Source organism: Lissotriton vulgaris, chromosome 6 (assembly GCF_964263255.1).
Source record: "Lissotriton vulgaris chromosome 6, aLisVul1.2, whole genome shotgun sequence".
Taxonomy (NCBI): Eukaryota; Metazoa; Chordata; class Amphibia; order Caudata; family Salamandridae; genus Lissotriton; species Lissotriton vulgaris.
This window is the reverse complement of record NC_141694.1, coordinates 585,286,764-585,304,891: the sequence shown is the minus strand read 5'-3', so window position 1 is coordinate 585,304,891 and position 18,128 is coordinate 585,286,764. Positions and strand designations below refer to the sequence as shown.

The 18,128-nt window shown below is 45.5% G+C and overlaps 6 non-coding genes across 6 annotated transcripts; all 6 read left to right on the top strand.

The window, feature by feature from the left end:
- The first annotated feature begins 3,170 nt into the window (after positions 1-3,170).
- On the top strand, positions 3,171-3,256 carry LOC147707696 (small nucleolar RNA SNORD103/SNORD85). Its single transcript, XR_015296798.1, has one exon. It is a non-coding gene; the product is annotated as a small nucleolar RNA SNORD103/SNORD85 (small nucleolar RNA).
- A 622-nt stretch (positions 3,257-3,878) lies between these two features.
- On the top strand, positions 3,879-3,946 carry LOC147707695 (small nucleolar RNA SNORD50). The gene has a single exon (XR_015296828.1). It is a non-coding gene; the product is annotated as a small nucleolar RNA SNORD50 (small nucleolar RNA).
- A 3,882-nt stretch (positions 3,947-7,828) lies between these two features.
- LOC147707694 (small nucleolar RNA SNORD103/SNORD85) lies at positions 7,829-7,914 on the top strand. Its single transcript, XR_015296797.1, has one exon. It is a non-coding gene; the product is annotated as a small nucleolar RNA SNORD103/SNORD85 (small nucleolar RNA).
- Positions 7,915-8,536: 622 nt separating this feature from the next.
- LOC147707693 (small nucleolar RNA SNORD50) lies at positions 8,537-8,604 on the top strand. Its single transcript, XR_015296826.1, has one exon. It is a non-coding gene; the product is annotated as a small nucleolar RNA SNORD50 (small nucleolar RNA).
- Positions 8,605-12,492: 3,888 nt separating this feature from the next.
- Positions 12,493-12,578, top strand: LOC147707692 (small nucleolar RNA SNORD103/SNORD85). Its single transcript, XR_015296796.1, has one exon. It is a non-coding gene; the product is annotated as a small nucleolar RNA SNORD103/SNORD85 (small nucleolar RNA).
- A 622-nt stretch (positions 12,579-13,200) lies between these two features.
- On the top strand, positions 13,201-13,268 carry LOC147707691 (small nucleolar RNA SNORD50). The gene has a single exon (XR_015296825.1). It is a non-coding gene; the product is annotated as a small nucleolar RNA SNORD50 (small nucleolar RNA).
- Positions 13,269-18,128: the final 4,860 nt, after the last annotated feature.

Here is an 18,128-nt window from a genome sequence, read left to right as displayed (position 1 = left end):
TTTGGAAATCGAATGATGTTCAGTAACTATATTCTTGGTGAGTGAGCGCCAACCTGCACACAATCTTATTTAGACACCCCTCCTTTTGCCCACTTTAGGACAGCGGAAATCAACTGTGCTACATCAACAGGCTTAATAATGTCTTGCACACATAAATCACCTAAAAGCTGCCTCGACTCACCCCTAAGATTGAGTTTCACATTTCCCTTCTTATGTTTGACAGGATGGCGCCTTTCTGCAAAATTGTGTGCTCAAACCGTTTGCTACAACCTACTTTGACAAAGAAAACCTCTCCAAAACAGTTCAAAATATGACACTCATCCATCCGCCCCATCAGAATCGATGGGCTATCTGTACCTGGTGCGGACCCTAATCTACCCTGATTAACCCATCCAATTAGGTCTCTACTGTCACTCGCTATGTAAACTTTTGTGTAAGTACCACTGTCCTTAATCTCCTCAGCAGTCTTCATATAGCCGTAAGTAATGATACGTGCTCACCAAACACTTCATTTTTAATATATGAAGCCTTCAGGAGCTCATTTGCCGGAACTTCTGTAAAACTGTATTCCGATAAAATAGTTACAAGTAAACCCAAATCAGTCATAACTCTTTATCTACTGTTAACGCCAGTTTTGACATTCTTTCACTCACATGATTTATTTTCTCCTTTATGTGACTTACTCTCACTGAGTTATGTGCCTTAAACACACTTTTAAAAGTGTCCTGATATTTTGCACTTCTTTCCCACTGCTGGACCAGCGGAATTGCTTCCCTCGTGTCCTTGAACCACATCTTGAATAGATATCTCCCTCTCCCTTCCTTTTGTATATGACTTTTCTCTAACTCACAACATTGACAGTAGGGTGAATCAATTGTGCTCTTTCTTGCAATGGCCAGAGCAGGTAACATTAACTTCTCAAACCACTTGGCTGTTCATACATATTCTCTCAGGGGCTGGACTTTTGTCTACAGAGTAATCTTTTATGAAGATTATTAAAATAAGTATTCATCTCAATTTGGTCTCTGAGATCTTGGTCTGTGCAGTTTCCAAATTCACTGTGTAGCAGCCCGGAATCCTTAGTGCAGCCATATATTTGTCATTATTTTCCTGCTTTCCTTGTTTCTACTAAAAGTTATGCGCTTCTACTTCGAAACGTGATCCTCCTTAAAGTGCCATTTCTTTCGATTCACAGCTTCAGTGTACTCGTGTCGTCTGCCAAATTCAGCTGGGACCGGCTCAGCTTCTGGTAAGTGTTCACATTTGTTTGGCCCTCATTACCCAATGAAATAAAACAGTGTTTCAAATGACTTTCTATCAATTTCTACCTAATGAGGATTGAAAACTCTGTGCCATTGTTTTCACTTAATGTTTTTCTTACCTGGATTTTGGAAAACTGCGGTAGGCGGTTGCACACTCTGCGACGTTGCCATGGTTAGGCCTACAGTATCTCCTTAGTTTTATCTTCCACTTTGTCAAAATAACTGACACCAGTTTGCAATTTCTACAAAACTGTGCACAGTGCTGTTCATTTCTTATATCCTGATAGCTTTTAGGCCAGTAAAGAATACTTGAATATTTTCTTTGTTCCAATTTCAGTTAACGCTGGCCTTTTGTGACCAGTGAATGTTTTGTGTCCGCGATTTATCTGCTAAACCGAAAAGGACCACTGCATCTTCTCACCATGCGTGGGGACGTAACCGCATTCTATGTACTCTACGTCAGGCACAGCCGTTGCATGCTGTGATGGGTCAGCCTGACCTTGATTGACCAGCATGTTACTGCTTTGGCTAGCCTCATTTGAACAGTATGTTAGATAGCCACAGCCCTCCGCCCTTTTTTGCTCTGCCCAGTAGTGTCTATCCTGCTCCAAATGTCTGCCGCCCACTGCACTAGCTCTGAAGCTAGTTCTTTTGGTTGGTCACTTCCATTAACTTTACACAACAGGACTCAAAACCGCTGCTATTCATTGCCAAAAATATCTGGTGATCTACACTTACAAGCAAATTGACCATTCAGAAAAAAAATCTGAGTCTTGTGGTGGGTTTGTAAAGTTGTTCTCTCATAGTTAAGTAAATGCTATAAAGCCATAAAACTGCCACAGAAGAATACAATAATTTTCTTTTGTTCACCAAAATAATTGCAGTGTTTGCATCCAAGGGGAAATATAATCACTAAACTGCATACTTAAACTTCTCTAGCCACTCAGATGAATTGTCATTTTGAGTTTTCCTCCTTTGCAGTTAACCCACTAACAAGTGTCAACCTTTCAGCGCAAGAGGCGATATTGTGCTGCATGTCCATTAGATTATGCTGCACCAAAGTCCGTACCATGGGACCAGATCCAAGACTGGGTGGGAATAATAGAGAGAAGAATGTAAGGATTGCACCCTTACTTCCACCCCTGCACCAGGCCTTCCTGAAGCATGGAGGCTACAAGACCCACCATGGTGCTCCCATGTAACCCCTGTACTCCATGACCTGTCTGTAATCTGCCTCTTGGTGCAACCAGACCCCAAGCCTTCAGAAGAGGGAGAAGGCCAAAGGGGAAAATGGCACACCCAGACATTGCCTTATGTGACTGATTTGTGTCGCAGTGCAGTTAAAACCGAGAACGCAATTTTGAAAGCGAGTGTTGATTGGCTGTTAGCACGGGCATGGGGCTTCTCTTGACTTTGTGAACCTCTGTAGTTGCTTATTGACTGGTGAGCTTTATGACCTGTCTGATTTTTTGGCATGTCAAACCACCAGATACTCTTTTCCATCCTTCACGATTAGGCTATTAGGGTCCAGTTAGTTCACAGCGTGTGCAAAGTAATTGAGCTTGAGTTTTCATGTTTAGCTTGTAGGCTACATTTTTCAGAGGTACCTCCTGTAGGTGCTGCTCTTTTATCTGGTAAGCATTCAGCTCCCCTTCATTTGATACTCTGCTATTCCTTTCCCCCAGCCTTTGTGCCCTCGTCCAACTGAGTAGTGTGACTGACCTGTTTGTCAGTGCTCCCCATAATTCATCTTACTTCGAATTGCAGGTTGAGAGTACCTTTCAGTTGTTCCTGTGTGTCTTGATGGATTGTAGTGCCAATGTCTTAACCAGTGCTCATTCCTGCTTTTTGGTCAAATGTTGTGGTCCTCGTTCCTTGTCACCACTGACTGCTGCCTCTACAGGCTCCTCTGGCGATGATGATACACTTGCCCTCACTGAGAACGAGTGTTCAATAATGAGAAACCTATCATGTACTCATAAATCTGAGCTGGACAGACGCCCATGCATCATATTGCAGGCAGCTAAAAGTGACTTGGTGTTTTTGCAAGAGAGCTTCGTAAGTGGGGCTAAAGGAGGGACCGTGGAACTCTTCTCCTCTTGCAGGCTGTTACGGTTTGCTATACTTTTCAGCTCCGGTGAGGTAGAGACTCGAGTGGGTGAAGAATGATGTACTGTTTCTTTCAGGTTATCTTACTAAATAGTGCTTAACATACTGTGCCTTCGCTTTTAGGAATGATGGCCCGAAGAATGCTGCTGTTATCTCGGCTACCCTCCAAAAAGGTGAGGAACTATTTTCAAGCAGGCGTCAGTTAGACTTTGTAGCTTAAATGTCTTTTATTGTGCAACTTAATGTCCTTCTTGCGTTGTCTTACTAAGACTTGGATCTTTGTATGCTGTGGGACCTATGTACATGCTATAGCTTAACTCTTGATATTGGGTGAACTTGTGAGGTCGGTGTTTTGTGGGCCATGCTATCTATTTGAAAAGACCGATTTGTCTGTAGTGCTTCTAAGAAGCACAGATGCATTGTCTGACCGAAGATGGTCATACAGATGCTGCATTCTAAAAGTATGCTTCGCTCCTCCACATGTGGTGTAAGGTTTAAAATCAGTCTGATTAATGATGAGACAATCCCGAACCTGACTTTATGAAGAGAACTCGTACGGATCTGACTCCTGAAATCAGATTGCCATTCCACATATGATTATTGCTTGCTGATTGCAACTAAAGTTGAGCATATTTATAGATCGGATATGGTGGTTCTTGTAAAAATGGGGCAATATTTAGATCTAAATTGAGCTTTTAAAGGATTATACACTTCATGCAGCGAAAATTGCTGCATGTTTTTCTTTGTACTCATCACATGTAGAAGCTATCAAATGGCCCCTGTGGTTTTCCATGCCAAGTAAATATATTGTGGGATTTAACTCTAGCACTTGTCCCAAATAATATGCACTCATTTGTATGAACAATCTTAGTTGATCTTTGTAAATCGTACAGGGTCCCTCAGTTACTGCTTCCACCAAACCTCCAAATTGAATGCTCCACAGAATGTCAAAAACTTGCAGTTCTCTTTTGTCACAGTCATACTCCCTATCTTTCAGCACCCCGTGAATTCCTGTTAATATCCTGTTGTATTCCTCGACACTATAGGCATGAATCAAACCATCGTCCAGGAAAGCTTGTACTGGCTGGAGATTTTGAAATCTGTACATTAGCTTTGTAAAATAGTAGTCACGAATGTGGGTCGGCATGGTATACGCAAATATTTATAAGCAACAAATGGCGTAACAGAGGTAGTTGAGAATTGGCTTCAAGTATCATTTGATGAAGTGCTGCATTAAGTTCTATTGTAAAATAACCGGCATCCCTCAGCATGCCTATCATTTCCTGTATTTTGGAAATCGAATGATGTTCAGTAACTATATTCTTGGTGAGTGAGCGCCAACCTGCACACAATCTTATTTAGACACCCCTCCTTTTGCCCACTTTAGGACAGCGGAAATCAACTGTGCTACATCAACAGGCTTAATAATGTCTTGCACACATAAATCACCTAAAAGCTGCCTCGACTCACCCCTAAGATTGAGTTTCACATTTCCCTTCTTATGTTTGACAGGATGGCGCCTTTCTGCAAAATTGTGTGCTCAAACCGTTTGCTACAACCTACTTTGACAAAGAAAACCTCTCCAAAACAGTTCAAAATATGACACTCATCCATCCGCCCCATCAGAATCGATGGGCTATCTGTACCTGGTGCGGACCCTAATCTACCCTGATTAACCCATCCAATTAGGTCTCTACTGTCACTCGCTATGTAAACTTTTGTGTAAGTACCACTGTCCTTAATCTCCTCAGCAGTCTTCATATAGCCGTAAGTAATGATACGTGCTCACCAAACACTTCATTTTTAATATATGAAGCCTTCAGGAGCTCATTTGCCGGAACTTCTGTAAAACTGTATTCCGATAAAATAGTTACAAGTAAACCCAAATCAGTCATAACTCTTTATCTACTGTTAACGCCAGTTTTGACATTCTTTCACTCACATGATTTATTTTCTCCTTTATGTGACTTACTCTCACTGAGTTATGTGCCTTAAACACACTTTTAAAAGTGTCCTGATATTTTGCACTTCTTTCCCACTGCTGGACCAGCGGAATTGCTTCCCTCGTGTCCTTGAACCACATCTTGAATAGATATCTCCCTCTCCCTTCCTTTTGTATATGACTTTTCTCTAACTCACAACATTGACAGTAGGGTGAATCAATTGTGCTCTTTCTTGCAATGGCCAGAGCAGGTAACATTAACTTCTCAACCACTTGGCTGTTCATACATATTCTCTCAGGGGCTGGACTTTTGTCTACAGAGTAATCTTTTATGAAGATTATTAAAATAAGTATTCATCTCAATTTGGTCTCTGAGATCTTGGTCTGTGCAGTTTCCAAATTCACTGTGTAGCAGCCCGGAATCCTTAGTGCAGCCATATATTTGTCATTATTTTCCTGCTTTCCTTGTTTCTACTAAAAGTTATGCGCTTCTACTTCGAAACGTGATCCTCCTTAAAGTGCCATTTCTTTCGATTCACAGCTTCAGTGTACTCGTGTCGTCTGCCAAATTCAGCTGGGACCGGCTCAGCTTCTGGTAAGTGTTCACATTTGTTTGGCCCTCATTACCCAATGAAATAAAACAGTGTTTCAAATGACTTTCTATCAATTTCTACCTAATGAGGATTGAAAACTCTGTGCCATTGTTTTCACTTAATGTTTTTCTTACCTGGATTTTGGAAAACTGCGGTAGGCGGTTGCACACTCTGCGACGTTGCCATGGTTAGGCCTACAGTATCTCCTTAGTTTTATCTTCCACTTTGTCAAAATAACTGACACCAGTTTGCAATTTCTACAAAACTGTGCACAGTGCTGTTCATTTCTTATATCCTGATAGCTTTTAGGCCAGTAAAGAATACTTGAATATTTTCTTTGTTCCAATTTCAGTTAACGCTGGCCTTTTGTGACCAGTGAATGTTTTGTGTCCGCGATTTATCTGCTAAACCGAAAAGGACCACTGCATCTTCTCACCATGCGTGGGGACGTAACCGCATTCTATGTACTCTACGTCAGGCACAGCCGTTGCATGCTGTGATGGGTCAGCCTGACCTTGATTGACCAGCATGTTACTGCTTTGGCTAGCCTCATTTGAACAGTATGTTAGATAGCCACAGCCCTCCGCCCTTTTTTGCTCTGCCCAGTAGTGTCTATCCTGCTCCAAATGTCTGCCGCCCACTGCACTAGCTCTGAAGCTAGTTCTTTTGGTTGGTCACTTCCATTAACTTTACACAACAGGACTCAAAACCGCTGCTATTCATTGCCAAAAATATCTGGTGATCTACACTTACAAGCAAATTGACCATTCAGAAAAAAAATCTGAGTCTTGTGGTGGGTTTGTAAAGTTGTTCTCTCATAGTTAAGTAAATGCTATAAAGCCATAAAACTGCCACAGAAGAATACAATAATTTTCTTTTGTTCACCAAAATAATTGCAGTGTTTGCATCCAAGGGGAAATATAATCACTAAACTGCATACTTAAACTTCTCTAGCCACTCGGATGAATTGTCATTTTGAGTTTTCCTCCTTTGCAGTTAACCCACTAACAAGTGTCAACCTTTCAGCGCAAGAGGCGATATTGTGCTGCATGTCCATTAGATTATGCTGCACCAAAGTCCGTACCATGGGACCAGATCCAAGACTGGGTGGGAATAATAGAGAGAAGAATGTAAGGATTGCACCCTTACTTCCACCCCTGCACCAGGCCTTCCTGAAGCATGGAGGCTACAAGACCCACCATGGTGCTCCCATGTAACCCCTGTACTCCATGACCTGTCTGTAATCTGCCTCTTGGTGCAACCAGACCCCAAGCCTTCAGAAGAGGGAGAAGGCCAAAGGGGAAAATGGCACACCCAGACATTGCCTTATGTGACTGATTTGTGTCGCAGTGCAGTTAAATCCGAGAACGCAATTTTGAAAGCGAGTGTTGATTGGCTGTTAGCACGGGCATGGGGCTTCTCTTGACTTTGTGAACCTCTGTAGTTGCTTATTGACTGGTGAGCTTTATGACCTGTCTGGTTTTTGGCATGTCAAACCACCAGATACTCTTTTCCATCCTTCACGATTAGGCTATTAGGGTCCAGTTAGTTCACAGCGTGTGCAAAGTAATTGAGCTTGAGTTTTCATGTTTAGCTTGTAGGCTACATTTTTCAGAGGTACCTCCTGTAGGTGCTGCTCTTTTATCTGGTAAGCATTCAGCTCCCCTTCATTTGATACTCTGCTATTCCTTTCCCCCAGCCTTTGTGCCCTCGTCCAACTGAGTAGTGTGACTGACCTGTTTGTCAGTGCTCCCCATAATTCATCTTACTTCGAATTGCAGGTTGAGAGTACCTTTCAGTTGTTCCTGTGTGTCTTGATGGATTGTAGTGCCAATGTCTTAACCAGTGCTCATTCCTGCTTTTTGGTCAAATGTTGTGGTCCTCGTTCCTTGTCACCACTGACTGCTGCCTCTACAGGCTCCTCTGGCGATGATGATACACTTGCCCTCACTGAGAACGAGTGTTCAATAATGAGAAACCTATCATGTACTCATAAATCTGAGCTGGACAGACGCCCATGCATCATATTGCAGGCAGCTAAAAGTGACTTGGTGTTTTTGCAAGAGAGCTTCGTAAGTGGGGCTAAAGGAGGGACCGTGGAACTCTTCTCCTCTTGCAGGCTGTTACGGTTTGCTATACTTTTCAGCTCCGGTGAGGTAGAGACTCGAGTGGGTGAAGAATGATGTACTGTTTCTTTCAGGTTATCTTACTAAATAGTGCTTAACATACTGTGCCTTCGCTTTTAGGAATGATGGCCCGAAGAATGCTGCTGTTATCTCGGCTACCCTCCAAAAAGGTGAGGAACTATTTTCAAGCAGGCGTCAGTTAGACTTTGTAGCTTAAATGTCTTTTATTGTGCAACTTGATGTCCTTCTTGCGTTGTCTTACTAAGACTTGGATCTTTGTATGCTGTGGGACCTATGTACATGCTATAGCTTAACTCTTGATATTGGGTGAGCTTGTGAGGTCGGTGTTTTGTTGGCCATGCTATCTATTTGAAAAGACCGATTTGTCTGTAGTGCTTCTAAGAAGCACAGATGCATTGTCTGACCGAAGATGGTCCTACAGATGCTGCATTTTAAAAGTATGCTTCGCTCCTCCACATGTGGTGTAAGGTTTAAAATCAGTCTGATTAATGATGAGACAATCCCGAACCTGACTTTATGAAGAGAACTCGTACGGATCTGACTCCTGAAATCAGATTGCCATTCCACATATGATTATTGCTTGCTGATTGCATCTAAAGTTGAGCATATTTATAGATCGGATATGGTGGTTCTTGTAAAAATGGGGCAATATTTAGATCTAAATTGAGCTTTTAAAGGATTATACACTTCATGCAGCGAAAATTGCTGCATGTTTTTCTTTGTACTCATCACATGTAGAAGCTATCAAATGGCCCCTGTGGTTTTCCAAGCCAAGTAAATATATTGTGGGATTTAACTCTAGCACTTGTCCAAAATAATATGCACTCATTTGTATGAGCAATCTTAGTTGATCTTTGTAAATCGTACAGGGTCCCTCAGTTACTGCTTCCACCAAACCTCCAAATTGAATGCTCCACAGAATGTCAAAAACTTGCATTTCTCTTTTGTCACAGTCATACTCCCTATCTTTCAGCACCCCGTTAATTCCTGTTAATATCCTGTTGTATTCCTCGACACTATAGGCATGAATCAAACCATCGTCCAGGAAAGCTTGTACTGGCTGGAGATTTTGAAATCTGTACATTAGCTTTGTAAAATAGTAGTCACGAATGTGGGTCGGCATGGTATACGCAAATATTTATAAGCACCAAATGGCGTAACAGAGGTAGTTAAGAATTGAGAATTGACTTCAAGTATCATTTGATGAAGTGCTGCATTAAGTTCTATTGTAAAATAACCGGCATCCCTCAGCATGCCTATCATTTCCTGTATTTTGGAAATCGAATGATGTTCAGTAACTATATTCTTGGTGAGTGAGCGCCAACCTGCACACAATCTTATTTAGACACCCCTCCTTTTGCCCACTTTAGGACAGCGGAAATCAACTGTGCTACATCAAGAGGCTTAATAATGTCTTGCACACATAAATCACCTAAAAGCTGCCTCGACTCACCCCTAAGATTGAGTTTCACATTTCCCTTCTTATGTTTGACAGGATGGCGCCTTTCTGCAAAATTGTGTGCTCAAACCGTTTGCTACAACCTACTTTGACAAAGAAAACCTCTCCAAAACAGTTCAAAATATGACACTCATCCATCCGCCCCATCAGAATCGATGGGCTATCTGTACCTGGTGCGGACCCTAATCTACCCTGATTAACCCATCCAATTAGGTCTCTACTGTCACTCGCTATGTAAACTTTTGTGTAAGTACCACTGTCCTTAATCTCCTCAGCAGTCTTCATATAGCCGTAAGTAATGATACGTGCTCACCAAACACTTCATTTTTAATATATGAAGCCTTCAGGAGCTCATTTGCCGGAACTTCTGTAAAACTGTATTCCGATAAAATAGTTACAAGTAAACCCAAATCAGTCATAACTCTTTATCTACTGTTAACGCCAGTTTTGACATTCTTTCACTCACATGATTTATTTTCTCCTTTATGTGACTTACTCTCACTGAGTTATGTGCCTTAAACACACTTTTAAAAGTGTCCTGATATTTTGCACTTCTTTCCCACTGCTGGACCAGCGGAATTGCTTCCCTCGTGTCCTTGAACCACATCTTGAATAGATATCTCCCTCTCCCTTCCTTTTGTATATGACTTTTCTCTAACTCACAACATTGACAGTAGGATGAATCAATTGTGCTCTTTCTTGCAATGGCCAGAGCAGGTAACATTAACTTCTCAAACCACTTGGCTGTTCATACATATTCTCTCAGGGGCTGGACTTTTGTCTACAGAGTAATCTTTTATGAAGATTATTAAAATAAGTATTCATCTCAATTTGGTCTCTGAGATCTTGGTCTGTGCAGTTTCCAAATTCACTGTGTAGCAGCCCGGAATCCTTAGTGCAGCCATATATTTGTCATTATTTTCCTGCTTTCCTTGTTTCTACTAAAAGTTATGCGCTTCTACTTCGAAACGTGATCCTCCTTAAAGTGCCATTTCTTTTGATTCACAGCTTCAGTGTACTCGTGTCGTCTGCCAAATTCAGCTGGGATCGGCTCAGCTTCTGGTAAGTGTTCACATTTGTTTGGCCCTCATTACCCAATGAAATAAAACAGTGTTTCAAATGACTTTCTATCAATTTCTACCTAATGAGGATTGAAAACTCTGTGCCATTGTTTTCACTTAATGTTTTTCTTACCTGGATTTTGGAAAACTGCGGTAGGCGGTTGCACACTCTGCGACGTTGCCATGGTTAGGCCTACAGTATCTCCTTAGCTTTATCTTCCACTTTGTCAAAATAACTGACACCAGTTTGCAATTTCTACAAAACTGTGCACAGTGCTGTTCATTTCTTATATCCTGATAGCTTTTAGGCCAGTAAAGAATACTTGAATATTTTCTTTGTTCCAATTTCAGTTAACGCTGGCCTTTTGTGACCAGTGAATGTTTTGTCCGCGATTTATCTGCTAAACCGAAAAGGACCACTGCATCTTCTCACCATGCGTGGGGACGTAACCGCATTCCATGTACTCTACGTCAGGCACAGCCGTTGCATGCTGTGATGGGTCAGCCTGACCTTGATTGACCAGCATGTTACTGCTTTGGCTAGCCTCATTTGAACAGTATGTTAGATAGCCACAGCCCTTCTCCCTTTTTTGCTCTGCCCAGTAGTGTCTATCCTGCTCCAAATGTCTGCCGCCCACTGCACTAGCTCTGAAGCTGGTTCTTTTGGTTGGTCACTTCCATTAACTTTACACAACAGGACTCAAAACCGCTGCTATTCATTGCCAAAAATATCTGGTGATCTACACTTACAAGCAAATTGACCATTCAGAAAAAAAATCTGAGTCTTGTGGTGGGTTTGTAAAGTTGTTCTCTCATAGTTAAGTAAATGCTATAAAGCCATAAAACTGCCACAGAAGAATACAATAATTTTCTTTTGTTCACCAAAATAATTGCAGTGTTTGCATCCAAGGGGAAATATAATCACTAAACTGCATACTTAAACTTCTCTAGCCACTCGGATGAATTGTCATTTTGAGTTTTCCTCCTTTGCAGTTAACCCACTAACAAGTGTCGACCTTTCAGCGCAAGAGGCGATATTGTGCTGCATGTCCATTAGATTATGCTGCACCAAAGTCCGTACCATGGGACCAGATCCAAGACTGGGTGGGAATAATAGAGAGAAGAATGTAAGGATTGCACCCTTACTTCCACCCCTGCACCAGGCCTTCCTGAAGCATGGAGGCTACAAGACCCACCATGGTGCTCCCATGTAACCCCTGTACTCCATGACCTGTCTGTAATCTGCCTCTTGGTGCAACCAGACCCCAAGCCTTCAGAAGAGGGAGAAGGCCAAAGGGGAAAATGGCACACCCAGACATTGCCTTATGTGACTGATTTGTGTCGCAGTGCAGTTAAATCCGAGAACGCAATTTTGAAAGCGAGTGTTGATTGGCTGTTAGCACGGGCATGGGGCTTCTCTTGACTTTGTGAACCTCTGTAGTTGCTTATTGACTGGTGAGCTTTATGACCTGTCTGGTTTTTGGCATGTCAAACCACCAGATACTCTTTTCCATCCTTCACGATTAGGCTATTAGGGTCCAGTTAGTTCACAGCGTGTGCAAAGTAATTGAGCTTGAGTTTTCATGTTTAGCTTGTAGGCTACATTTTTCAGAGGTACCTCCTGTAGGTGCTGCTCTTTTATCTGGTAAGCATTCAGCTCCCCTTCATTTGATACTCTGCTATTCCTTTCCCCCAGCCTTTGTGCCCTCGTCCAACTGAGTAGTGTGACTGACCTGTTTGTCAGTGCTCCCCATAATTCATCTTACTTCGAATTGCAGGTTGAGAGTACCTTTCAGTTGTTCCTGTGTGTCTTGATGGATTGTAGTGCCAATGTCTTAACCAGTGCTCATTCCTGCTTTTTGGTCAAATGTTGTGGTCCTCGTTCCTTGTCACCACTGACTGCTGCCTCTACAGGCTCCTCTGGCGATGATGATACACTTGCCCTCACTGAGAACGAGTGTTCAATAATGAGAAACCTATCATGTACTCATAAATCTGAGCTGGACAGACGCCCATGCATCATATTGCAGGCAGCTAAAAGTGACTTGGTGTTTTTGCAAGAGAGCTTCGTAAGTGGGGCTAAAGGAGGGACCGTGGAACTCTTCTCCTCTTGCAGGCTGTTAAGATTTGCTATACTTTTCAGCTCCGGTGAGGTAGAGACTCGAGTGGGTGAAGAATGATGTACTGTTTCTTTCAGGTTATCTTACTAAATAGTGCTTAACATACTGTGCCTTCGCTTTTAGGAATGATGGCCCGAAGAATGCTGCTGTTATCTCGGCTGCCCTCCAAAAAGGTGAGGAACTATTTTCAAGCAGGCGTCAGTTAGACTTTGTAGCTTAAATGTCTTTTATTGTGCAACTTGATGTCCTTCTTGCGTTGTCTTACTAAGACTTGGATCTTTGTATGCTGTGGGACCTATGTACATGCTATAGCTTAACTCTTGATATTGGGTGAACTTGTGAGGTCGGTGTTTTGTGGGCCATGCTATCTATTTGAAAAGACCGATTTGTCTGTAGTGCTTCTAAGAAGCACAGATGCATTGTCTGACCGAAGATGGTCATACAGATGCTGCATTCTAAAAGTATGCTTCGCTCCTCCACATGTGGTGTAAGGTTTAAAATCAGTCTGATTAATGATGAGACAATCCCGAACCTGACTTTATGAAGAGAACTCGTACGGATCTGACTCCTGAAATCAGATTGCCATTCCACATATGATTATTGCTTGCTGATTGCAACTAAAGTTGAGCATATTTATAGATCGGATATGGTGGTTCTTGTAAAAATGGGGCAATATTTAGATCTAAATTGAGCTTTTAAAGGATTGTTCGAGGCATGTGGGCTGCTGAATTCATATCTGTGCATAGTCCGCCACCTAGTGTTGGGTCCGGATGATTGCACATTGTTGTCCTGGAAGAGTCTTCGAAGTATCACGAGATAGGTGGCTCCTCCCCTGGACTACAGTGCGCATGGGCATCGCCTCCATCCCCAGATTGTTTTTTTCCGCCATTGGGTTCGGATGTGTTTCGGTTCCCTCTGTCGGAACCGATAGTTGTTCTACTTTTTACTCGAGACCAAAAGGTCTTTAGGCTGGGCATCGGTATAGTTGCGTACGGGTTTCTTACTGACTCTCAGCTCCGATCTCTTACTGCCCTTCCACGTGCTTTCGCGCGGACGGGCCTACACTACACCCTTTGCTATGGAGCGGACTCCATTCAAGAAGTGTCCGCTGTGTCACTCTAAATATTCACACCTCGACGTGCACCCCGTGTGCAATACATGCTTGTCACCGGATCACCGAGAAGACACCTGCATGGCGTGTTCGAAATTTAGAAGTAAGAAGACTTTAAAGATTTGCCGGGCTAATCGGCTCCAGGCTCAATTATCGGCTTCGGCACCCCCACCTGATGACATCTTCCAGGAATCTGTCGAGGGAGAAGACGACGTACAAGGGTCGGACTCTGGCCCCGCGTCCGAGGAAGAGACCTACGACGCGGGTGAGGAGGCCTACGACGAAGTCTCCGACGAGGTAGGGGACGACGAACTGGCTTGTGCCACGATGGGAGATAGCTCGGAGGAAGAGCATCCCCAACCAGACTCAGGGGTTACTCCCCGTCATACGGCCCAGGTCGAGGGATCGCCTTCGGGCCTTACCCAAGATCTCACTATGAGTCCTACGTCCCCGCCTCCGGGCCCGGTCACGGACATTTCTAAGAAGAAACCGAAAGTGAAGCCAACTGGTCTCGCACCCTCGGATGCGAAACCGAAACTGAAAGTGGCGTTGGTGAAGAAGGTTCTGGAGGCGTCAACTTCCACGAAACCCAAAATGGCCGACCTGAAGAGCCACGCCAAAATGGCCGACCTGAAGAGCCACGCCAAAATGGCCGACCCGAAGCCCTCTGGGTCGGCGCCGAAGGTGAAGGCCTCCGACACGGCTGCGTCGGCACCGAAAGGGGTCGTGGACCCGAAGACGGCTTCGAAGAAGCGTCACGCCGACGGTGCGCCTAGCCATGGGGCGTCGGCCCCGAAGAAGAGGCCTACCGGCGATCGGGCTCTCGGAGATGAGGAGTCGCTCGAGCCGGTTCAGCCCTCGGCATCCCTTACAAGGAAGGTGGGGGAATCCTTACAGCGGATCCGACAGTCCACTGTGGTTCCCGATCAGGACACTGTAGTGCCTAGACCCACGCCGAAGCCTGCTAAAGAACAAACGCCCATTCGTTTTACCCTTCCACCCAAGTCGGCGCCGAAGGCCTTCGCGCCTAAACAGGGCGGACACTCAAAGGAGGTATTGACGCCGAAAGCTGCCTTGGTGGTGTCGAAGCTTCGGCTCCAGCCGCTTGCGGTGGAGGAACGTCGTGAGGTGATCATCGACGCCAACACCGGAAAATTGTCGCTCCTCAAACGAAAGATTACGTCGGAGCCGGCCTTGGAACCTTTTAAGATTCCACTCAAGAACAAGAGGTACTCTGCGGACTCTTCGGCTCTGATGGAACCTCTGTCCCCACAGGCCCTGGAACACTCGCCGACCCATTCCCCCGCGCCTGATGTGGACGAGGAAGATGCCGAGTACACCTATCCTGCGTACTCGGATCCGGAAGAGGAGCATGTGCCCTGGACCGCAGGGGGCGACGCAGACGACCCGCAGTCGGGTCAGGACACTCAACTTTTCGCCGCCAAGACGTCCCCGACAGAGGACTCGGCGGCCTTCAATGCCTTAATAGAGAGAGCTGCAGCGAACCATGACGTCGAACTGCACTCGGACCCCGTGGATGCGGACTTCTTAGTCGACACCTTCTCGGTAGCCGAAAAGCAAGTCAAGACACTACCGATGCTTAAAGGGGTGCTGAAGCATGCACAGGAGGTATTCAAGGAGCCCACCCGGGCGCGGTGGTCAATCCTCGCATCGACAGGAAATATAAAGCGGCGCCCACGGGTCCCACGTATATTAAGGGACACTTGCCATTGGACTCCCTGGTGGTTTCCAACGCTCGAAAGAGGGCGAATTCGCAGACTACTGGTGACGCTCCTCCCCCAGACAAAGAGTCCAAGATCTTTGAGGCATCAGGCAAACGCATTGCTGCACAGGCAGCGAACTTATCCAGTATTAGGGGTGTCTTTCATAGATTCACATGCCTGAATCATTCCCCGTCGTCGAGACGGGAGCCTCCGGTAAATAAAAAAGTAATGTCCATAGACATACATAGAGAGAAAAGGGTCCAAGGGTCTCCCCTTAGTAGCCTTTCCTTGTCCTTATGTAAAAAGGACCAAACTGACATAGTCAGCCAATCAGCTCCGACCTCCCTCTAGAACCTTCCTGGGAGGAGCCTCAGTCTCTCAGATTTTCTACCGCACGTTGTGCTAGGGAGTCTCCTGCCTGAGCTCTCCTCAGGATTACTTTAACTTCACCAAACTTTCTTTGAAAGTGTTTTCTGAAGCCTCAAAACTCTTCAAGGACTTCTTCAACACACTATCCTGAAGTAAGTGTGTATTTCTACTGCTTTTTCCATGTCTGACTCGGGGAAGAAAGCCCTGTTCAGGGCCTGCTCTTCCTGCAGCAAGAAAAGAATACATGTGGACGATCGGCACGACCTGTGCCTGTATTGCCTTTACCCGGACCATAATTCGGAGAAATGTGCAATCTGTCAGTCTTTTCCAAAAAAGACTGTGAGAGACAGGGAAGGTCGCCTTCTAATTTGGTTGGACAGGCTAAAGAACAGAGACAATCTGGACTCCTCTGTGAGCAGCGTTTCCAGGACCTCTGCTGTCTCAAACAAGAGGCCAAGGGAAGCTTCCCCGGGCCCCTCAGACACTCCTCCTACGAAGACCCACAAAAAGTCTTCAGAGGCGAGATCTGCGTCATCTTCAGTGTCTGCTAAGGAGGATAAAACCTTTAAAATGCCTGCTCCGTCCTCCAGACAAAGCCAGAGGACTACTTCAGTCAAAACCACAGTGTCCACCACATCAGCATCGTCGCCCTCAGCATCGACGACGATGACTACGTCCTCCTCATCTTCAGGTAGACCTGTCTCTTCAATAATTCCCCTGACTTCGGCGTCGACGACAAAGACCATGTCGACAACGAAGACTACACCGTCGACGACGCCGTCACCAGCGACGAGCCCATCGTCGTCAAAACCGGCGACGACTAAAGTGTCGACGAGAGACTCGTCGACGAGGCCATCGTCTACGAGGGCGCCGTCGATGAAGACGACTTCGCAGTCGTCGACGACCAAGATCCCTTCGTCCACCACACCGTCGACGAAGACCTCGTCGACGACCCCGCCGACGACCCCGTCGACGAAGACACCGTCGACGAAGACACCGTCGACGAAGACACCGTCGACGACGACAACAAAGGCTCCGTCGACGGACCCGTCGACGACACCGTCGACGGACGACTCATCGTCGAATGAACCATGGAAAAAATCGAAACTGGTGGAGGCACCGTCCATGATGCTACCACCGCCGACGATCCCCTCGACGACGACCAACTCTACCACACAGTCTGGCAAACCAAGCAAACCACCAATTACCCCGGAAACGACGTCTCCAAGCAAGGTGGACAAGCAACCACCTCAAGAAATTTTCCAAAGCGAGGAATCCGAAGAGGATCTGGATCCCGCTACTTCAGTCTCAGAACTTCACATAAAATGCCAAAGCACTGATGAGGAACAGGAGGAATTCACCTATCAGGAACACTCCGTCCACGCCAGTGTCCGCACTGAAGTCACCCCCATGATATGCTTACCAGCGACCCTGGTTGATGACTTAAGACTTCTTGTGCAAGACTACAAGCAACGCTTTCCGGAGGCTAACAGAGGCGGTCAAGCGCCTAAGAGTCCCGCACCAGGGGACAAGGGGGATCAGACACCTCCAGCTCAAGTACAGGTGTCCGCACCGGAACGCACTCACCTTCGCCATCAAGCCCACCATGACGTCCAGCCTCAAGTGGTGGTTTCTTCGGACGATGAGGAGGAAGAGGAGGAACTAGAGGAAGGAGAGGTCCGGGAGGTTCACTCGGACCACTCGGACCAGGATGAAGAGGATGAATATATTGCATCGTCCCCAGCTTCACCACAACCACGCCAAGCGGACTCCCCCCCGGTGGACATCGCTGGCTTCCACAAGCTGGTGGAGAGGGCGGCGAAGAGATTCCACATGGTGGTGGAATCCACGGAAACTGACTGTTTCCTGCACGACTTTAAGGAACAGACTCAGAAATCTGCAAAAGCTGTTCCGATCATAGAATTTTTGTGGGAACAGGGAAAGAAGTTAATGCTAACTCCTGCTTCTGTGCCGGCGGTGGTCCCACGCCTAGATAAGAAATACAGAGCACCACTCACTGCGGCGGCTTGCCTTAATGGTCACCCCAAACCGGACTCGGTAGTGACGCAGGCGGCCCAGAAACACTCCCGCAACCCTTCCTCACCACTGTCCGCTCCCCCGGATAAAGAGGGCAGAAAACTTGACACGATTGGTAAACGTTTCACATCCACATCGGCCATGTCCATCAAGGTGGCCAACTCCATTGCCTTGCTGGGGCGTTACAATCGCCA